At 26.2% G+C, this 8023-nt stretch overlaps 1 long non-coding RNA gene across 1 annotated transcript; it reads left to right on the top strand.

The window, feature by feature from the left end:
* Nucleotides 1–6242: 6242 nt before the first annotated feature.
* On the top strand, nucleotides 6243–7673 carry LOC145956546 (uncharacterized). The gene is made up of 3 exons (XR_014432793.1): nucleotides 6243–6308; nucleotides 6399–7092; nucleotides 7243–7673. It is a non-coding gene; the product is annotated as an uncharacterized LOC145956546 (long non-coding RNA).
* Nucleotides 7674–8023: the final 350 nt, after the last annotated feature.

The following is an 8023-nucleotide window of genomic DNA, read 5'->3' on the forward strand; positions in this document are numbered from 1 at the left end:
CAAGAATTGCTTTGCTCCATCCTCTTTCAACCGTCAATAATTTATCTGTTTTAAATTATGTCTTATTTTTATTATAAAAACCAACAAAACTGTAAAATTGGATAACCAACAAAACTACTACATGGAGGTTATTTTTTAATAAAGTGGAGACCAAAACCTTTGTATTTCTTTTATCTTTAGTTAAGTTATAAATAAGTTTAAATTGATTTTTTTTTTTAAAATGAGTAAACATGATTTAGATTATAAAAAATGACTAAATGTAATAATTTATTGTAGATTTTATTTATAATTTTTTTTTTGGAAAAAACTCAAATGAAATCAAATTTCTAAATAAAATATTCAAAATAACATAAATTTAGTTATTTGAATTTTTGTAATTAAAAAACCATAAGAATTATATAAATTTCAAAATTCAAAATTAGGCTAATTTTAAAATTGAATTTATATAAAATATGATTATATATTTAAATTTTTAAAAATGAATTTAGAAATTATTGAAACGGTAATTTATATTTATGTTATTTTATATAAAAAAAATGAATTTGATAAATAGAAATATCTTAAATTTAGATTTTTAATAAGTTGAATATGTAATAACTCAAAATTGCTGGTGGCCGGAACGGGCCGTTTCAAAAGTGAAACGGGCCGTTCCGGAATAAGAAAAATACCCAAAACTGGAGAAGCAGAACGGCCCGTTCTCATAACCAGCAGAACGGCCCGTTCTGCTTCTCCAATATAGGGCATTTTTGTTATTCCGGAACGTCCCGTTTCACTTTTGAAACGGCCCGTTCCGTCTACTGTTACGGAATAAATTTAAATTCAATATAAAAATAATAATAAAATGATTATAAAAAGTAAAATTAAATAACTTAGTTAAAAAAATGACTATAATTAATAATTTAATGTAAAATTTGTTTAAAAATTTTTGAAAATAAATCCTCCCTTTCGTCTTCTTCACTTTTTAGAAATGTGTTGACAAGATAATGGATAGTATATTTATTTTTAGATAAAACTTAAATGCAATATTAAATGCTAGAGGGAACCGGCCAAGTTAACTATATATAGAGTATCATACAAAGAAGGAGAGTGACACTTAAGTATTCTTAATTAAGATTTATATTAAAGTTTATATTAATATTTTATTGTTGAATTTATTGTATTACCCTTTATCAAAATTTTCTGGTATTAAGTGCATTTATATATTTAGAGTTTTATAAATGTTACACTCAAAATGTGAGGAAATGTATTAAAAATTTTATATTGAATAATGATATAACTAAAATAAAGTATATATAAATAATAAAAATTCGTACATTACAAATCACTTATATATATATATATATATATATATATATATGATTAAGAAATAACTTATTTAAGATATATTATATAATAAGTTTTTATATAATAATATCTTAATTATAATTAACATTAAACATTCAATGAATTCGAATAATGATATGTTTTAAGAAATAACTTATTTAAGATCTTATATAATAATTTTTAGTTAACTTATTCATTATCATTCACTCACTTGATTAAAAAGTGATAAAATATAATTAATTTTTAATTAATTTAATAAAATAAAAACTTTAAAATATATATCTAAAATCTGTAACAATTTCTTAAATACAAATATTTAATTAATAATTATATATTATTAATAATTTATATATTATTTATATATTATTAATATAAATAATATATTATACAAATATTTATATATTATTAATAATTTAATATTGCTAATAAATTAATATCAATAATATTTTTAGTATATTTATAGATAAATTGATAATTTGATAAATATAACTTAGTATATATTAATATACTTTTACAAAAATATAAATATAGTAGATAAGATATGTATATTTATATTTTTGTAAAAGTATATTAATATATAATAAGTTATATTTATCAAATTATTAGTTTATGTATAAATATACTAATAATATTATTGATATTAATTTATGAATAATATTATAAAAATATAATATATTTATATATAGATATATATATATTATGTATTTATTAATAACAAATATATATCATTTGTGTGACACCCTCTACCCCACATACCATAACACAAATAACAAAAATTGAATAACATAATCTTTTTCATATTTGAAATACCAAACATGTTTAATTCAAATCAAAACTCATGTATTTGTGGAGATATTCATACATCTCACACAATAAGGAATACAACAGAACAATCAAAAAGAAAAATATAAACTTGCATAGTTTATTTGTTTATTTCAGGGTTCTCTTAAGAACTCACAGAGTACTCTAATCCATACAATAAACATCTTACTCATATAATTGTCTCTTACAATTGCATTCCCTTATGGTGTGTTTGGATGAATAATTTTACAAATTCAAGGAATTTGAAATTCTTGGTATTTGAATTACTTTGATTTCAATTTCTATCATTGTTAAAATATTTCGTTTGGCTAAGTCAATTCAATTTTTTTTAAATTTTAAATTGTTAATATGGATATGATAATTTGATTCTATCATGATAAAATTGCTTTTAAAAATATATTTATATGTTGAGATTTTTAAATAAAATTTTATAAAAAAAATGTTAACCAAATTTTAAATATTTAATAATTTTAAAAATTAATTCAGATAATATTTAATAATTTTTAAAGTATTTTTAAATATAATAATTTAATTTTAATATAATAAATTTTAAAAAAACTTATAAATTAAAGTAAAGAAATCAGAAGTGTCAATTTATTTTTCTAAGTTATTGATTTGTTATTTTTTAGTTTAGTTGTTTATTGAAAAATGTCTTTCTAATGTCATAATTTTTTTTTAATTAAAATATATTTCAAAATTTTAGTTAATTCATTATCATTCACTTATTTTATTAAAAAGTGATCAAATATAATTTATTTTCAATTAATTTAATAAAATAAAAACTTTAAAATATATATTTAAAATCTGTAACAATTTCTTAAATACTAATATTTAATTAATTTTAATATAGACTAAATTTAATATTAGAAAACACTACTAGAAAATCTTGTGTTTAATTTTAATGTGTGCAAAATATTTTCATATGACAAAGAAAAAGTTTCCAAGACAATAAATTTCAAACAAATAGTCAATTTATCTCCTAGAATTGAGGATTTAGACAATTTTATAATTTGCCACACAATCTATTATATTTTTCATTTATTTCATTCATTGTCAATATAAATTTAATTATAACATTATTTCCAATTAAATTATTTTTATTTTCACTGCGTGTCGCTGCGTTCATTTGGATTATGGTTGAGTTTGGTGTTTCTTCTTCAGTGTTTCTCCATCCACCAATTCAATCACCGCCCGCAGATCCGACTCTGCAACAATTTCTTAAATACAAATATTTAATTAATTAATTTTAATATATATACAATTTAATATTAGAAAATTTATAAATAATTTAGTTATAATTTTTATTATCTTTTGATTTAATATTGGATTTCTTTTGATTATGAAAGATATTTACCTGAATTTGAGTTATGATTGTTATAATCTTTTGATTTAATATTGGATTTTATTTATTATAAAACATAATAAATAAAATCTAAAATCTAGAGCAATTTCTTTGATACAAATATGTAATTAATTTTAATATATAATAAATTTAATATCAAAATATTTATTATAATTTTAGTTATGATTTATATAATATTTTGATTTAATATTAAATTTCTATTTATTATAATATTTTAATATATTTTATTTAAAATATTGGTTAACATATTTTATTATATTTTCATTTTAATTTATTATAAAATAATTAGAATATTTAATTTAACATGATTAAAAAAATAATCATTATAAAATTTATTCTTTTTTAATTTAATTATTTATTATAATACTTTTTAGTTACTGTATTTACCAAAAAATTATTTTTAATTAAAATATATTTTAGAATTTTAGTTAATTCATTATCATTCACTCACTTGATTAAAAAGTGATAAAATATAATTAATTTTTAATTAATTTAATAAAATAAAAACTTTAAAATATATGTCTAAAATCTGTAACAATTTCTTAAATACAAATATTTAATTAATTAATTTTAATATATACTAAATTTAATATTAGAAAATTTATAAATATTTTAGTTATAATTTTTATTATATTTTGATTTAATATTGGTTTTCTTTTGATTATGAAAGATATTTACCTGAATTTGAGTTATGATTGTTATAATCTTTTGATTTAATATTAGATTCACTACTACAAAAATACTATTTAACATCGTCATATTTACATCGATTCTAGTAGAACCGATGTAAATTATAAATGCGGTGGCAAACTTGTAAATAAATAGAAAATATAAACATATTTACATCGGTTTTGCTTATAAGCGATGTAAAAATAAAATCTGAGAGTTGCTCTACACCGGTTTTGCTTAAGACCGATGTAGAAATGAGTCCCTAATATTATCCTGCACCCCCAACCTCCGAAATTCATCTTCTCTCTTTCGCCCCCACACCCCTTCTCCCTCCAAACAAACACCGTCCCCCAAAACCTCCCAAACAAAACCAACCCCCTCCCCCTCCCCCTCTCGTATTGACCACGCGTTGTCTTCGTCGATCTCGAACCCACCATCATTGACGAGGTCCGTGCCAGTACCTACCGCCAACTCTTTCACCCGGAGCAACTCATCTCCGGCAAGGAAGACGCTGCCAACAACTTTGCCCGGTGCCACTACACAGGTAACCTCCCCTCTCTCTTTACATTTCCCTTTCTTTTTCCAATAACCTAACCCTAACCCTAGTTTCCATTTCCAGTCGGCAAGGAGATCGTAGATCTGTGCCTCGATCACATCCGCAAGCTCGTCGACAACTGCACCGGCCTCTAGGGCTTCCTCGTCTTCAACGCCGTGGGTGGCGGCACCGGCTCCAGCCTCAGCTCCCTCCTGCTCGAGTGTCTCTCTGTGGTTTACAGTAAAAAATCCAAACTGGGCTTCACCATTTACCCTTCCCCTCAGGTCTCAATTGCCATGGTGGAACCCTACAAAAGCGTCCTCTCCACCCACTCCCTCCTATTAAATTTCTGATTATTCTTTGTGGTTTATGTTTTTCAGGAAAAGATGTGATAGGACTTGCCCAAACAGGTTCTGGTAAGGCTGGAGCTTTTGCCCTTCCCATGTTGCATGCTCTCTTAGAAGCACCACGCCCAATAATTTCTTTGCTTGTGTGTTGTCTCCCACCAGGTTTGATTGATACCTAATCATGGGATGAATTTTCATATAATTTGAATTTTTATTGATTGAAAATGCTAACTCACATTTAACAAGTTTATTTATTCTGTTTTTAACCTTTTTATTGATTTAGAGAGCTTGCTATTCAAATTGCTGAGCGGTTTGAAGCTCTAGGTTCTGAAATTGGTGTCAAGTGTGTTGTGGTGAGTTTCAATATAATTTTTTTTAAATGATTCACTGTATGAATTTTATTGCTTCTCGTTTACTGCATAACTTTGAGTTTGTGTTCTGTCCCCTTATACCATTTCCAGCATAATACTTAGCTTTAAAATTTAATCTTGAGTTGAGTATGTATATAAAATATATCACTCATGTTTCACTAAAGAAATGCACTATTTTTTTTTGTTGGTTTCTAAATCAATTACTGGCTTGTATAGCTCATTATTGATCAGAACTTTTAATGATCATTGTGTTAATTATATGATTTCTCTTGTGAAGAGATAGAATTTGTTAGTGTTCTTATTTTCTTAATGTTTTGTAGTTGGTAAGTTATCAAATTCCAATGATGTTTGAGTGTATTCGCATAAAAAAATTTAATGATTAAATTGCTGGAATGAATTCTTATTGATTTTTCCTTCCTTTTGTAAATGTTAAGGTTCTCAATAGCACTGTTAATTTGGGGTTGGAGAGAGAAGCAAGCATGTAAAGTGTGAAAAAAGTAGAAACTTTTTGGAATTTGGATAGATAGGTCTTGTCTTTTGGTTCTGTCCGGGAAAAATCATAAAAACCTATTTAACCCTTTCACATTCCTTTGCTCTTTACCTTTTACACTATTCTTTTTGCTTTAAAAAACAAATACAATGTCAGGATTGTGTTGAAAGAATGTATAAACTTCGAAAGTAACAGAATATGGCATACTATATAATATATATTGCATTCATTTTGGATTTCATTGCTTGTTATTCTTAACTTCTATTGTAATTTATACACCATGTTTTCCTGGTTTGCAAGGGCTGTGTGAATGGAGGGACATTTGTTGCCCGAGCAGAGGATGAGAGTACGGGATATGTATTGCCAAACAAATCTGTTCTTGAAATTGGTACGCAACTTGGGCAAATTCAGTGCAACTTTTTCTTAATGTTAGAAATCTAGCTGGATGTTAACTTAATTTGTATTACTTATTTAAAAGCTAAGCAGATGCCTCTTACTACAAGCAAGCTACGGCGATTGGTAAAGTTAAAACACCCTTATGTTGAACACAATCTTGATGTTGTTGTCAACATCATTAGGCACTCTGTTCAGAATGCTACTGCCACATAATTACCATATGAATGTCTGAGCAGAGGTTAGTCTCTGTTTTATATCTGTACTTCAATTTCCACATAATTTGTCACCTATGGTTTTGTATGATGATGAATTGATTGTAAATGAAAACACCACATTATTAATGTGGGGGCTTTTTGTGTTATTTGTGCAACTTCAACAATTATTTAAAGATTGTGCTATTAAGTATATAGAATCAACTAATAATAAAATTGTTTTTATTATTCCTGCTCGTTGATTATTGAAATCAATGAAATGTCGTGTTTATAAAAGGAAGTTGTAAGTAACTTGCATCGGTCAGCGACTAGTAGTTAATGATATGCCTGTGTTACTAAAATTGGTGGTTAGAAAGCTAAGACCGTACTGAATCTATTTGGTTTCTATTATGTATTCCTCATCACCTTTTTAGGAACGAGGAAGGACTATATTATGCATTAGACCTTGGAGGGACTAATTTTCGCGTGTTACGTGTGCAATTGGGAGGCAAGGATGGTGGTATTATTAGTCAAGAATTTGCTGAGGTGTCAATTCCTCCTAATTTGATGGTTGGGACATCAGATGTAAGCTCCTTTTTACTCCCACTCAATTTGAAATTCCTCTTCTTTGCTTACAGTTGTTTTGTTTACTTTTTTTTTTCTTTTCCTAACAAATGTTGATCTTTGTGCAAATCATATGAGAAACAAGACCAATCTAAAAAAATTGTGATTCAGGCACTCTTTGACTATATTGCAGCAGAGCTTGGAAATTTGTTGCTCAAGAAAATCAACCTCCTGCTAGACCGAGAGAGCTAGGTTTTACCTTTTCCTTTACTGTCATGCAAACGTCAATTGCTTCTGGGAAAAAAGGTAATCAATTTTAAGAATTTTTTCCCCTGTATTTGAATTTTTGTATGATTTGATTTGGAACATGTTGCCTCTATTAATTGTATGTTTGGTAGATAGGTATAAGGTCATCACTATATAAGCAATCTAGCTTAGTAAAATTAGGTTGCTTCATGTGTATTGTTTGAAGGGGTTTCTTTGCCTAAATGTGTGCCTTGTGGATTTTGATCTCTAAATGATGAAAAGTATCATGGCTATGGATATACTCCAATGAAGCTTTATTGTCATAGTTACACTGATAGAGGTCATTCATTATTTTTCATGTGTTGTCTTGCCGATTAAGCACATCATTAATCTTGTGAACTCCTCTTGATGTCTGTATTGTTCTTTTATCTTCATTTTAAATGATATCATGCATTTTCATAAAAAAGACTTGATATTTTTGTTTTGATTGAAATTGTTTCAATAATAGGCTCTGGTAATCGATTACAATAAATGGGTAATCGATTACCAGAGAACCTTTTAATAAGTAAATTTCGAACATATGATTTTCATTGTCTGGTAATCGATTACATGTATAGGTAATCGATTACCAGACTCTTAAAAACAAATGGTTCCCTCAAATTTAGTCATCAACAGTTAGTGAGGGATTCATCCCAGTTAGTGACGG

Source organism: Cajanus cajan, chromosome 3 (assembly GCF_000230855.2).
Source record: "Cajanus cajan strain Asha chromosome 3, NIPB_CcT2T_4, whole genome shotgun sequence".
In the NCBI taxonomy this organism is placed as follows: Eukaryota; Viridiplantae; Streptophyta; class Magnoliopsida; order Fabales; family Fabaceae; genus Cajanus; species Cajanus cajan.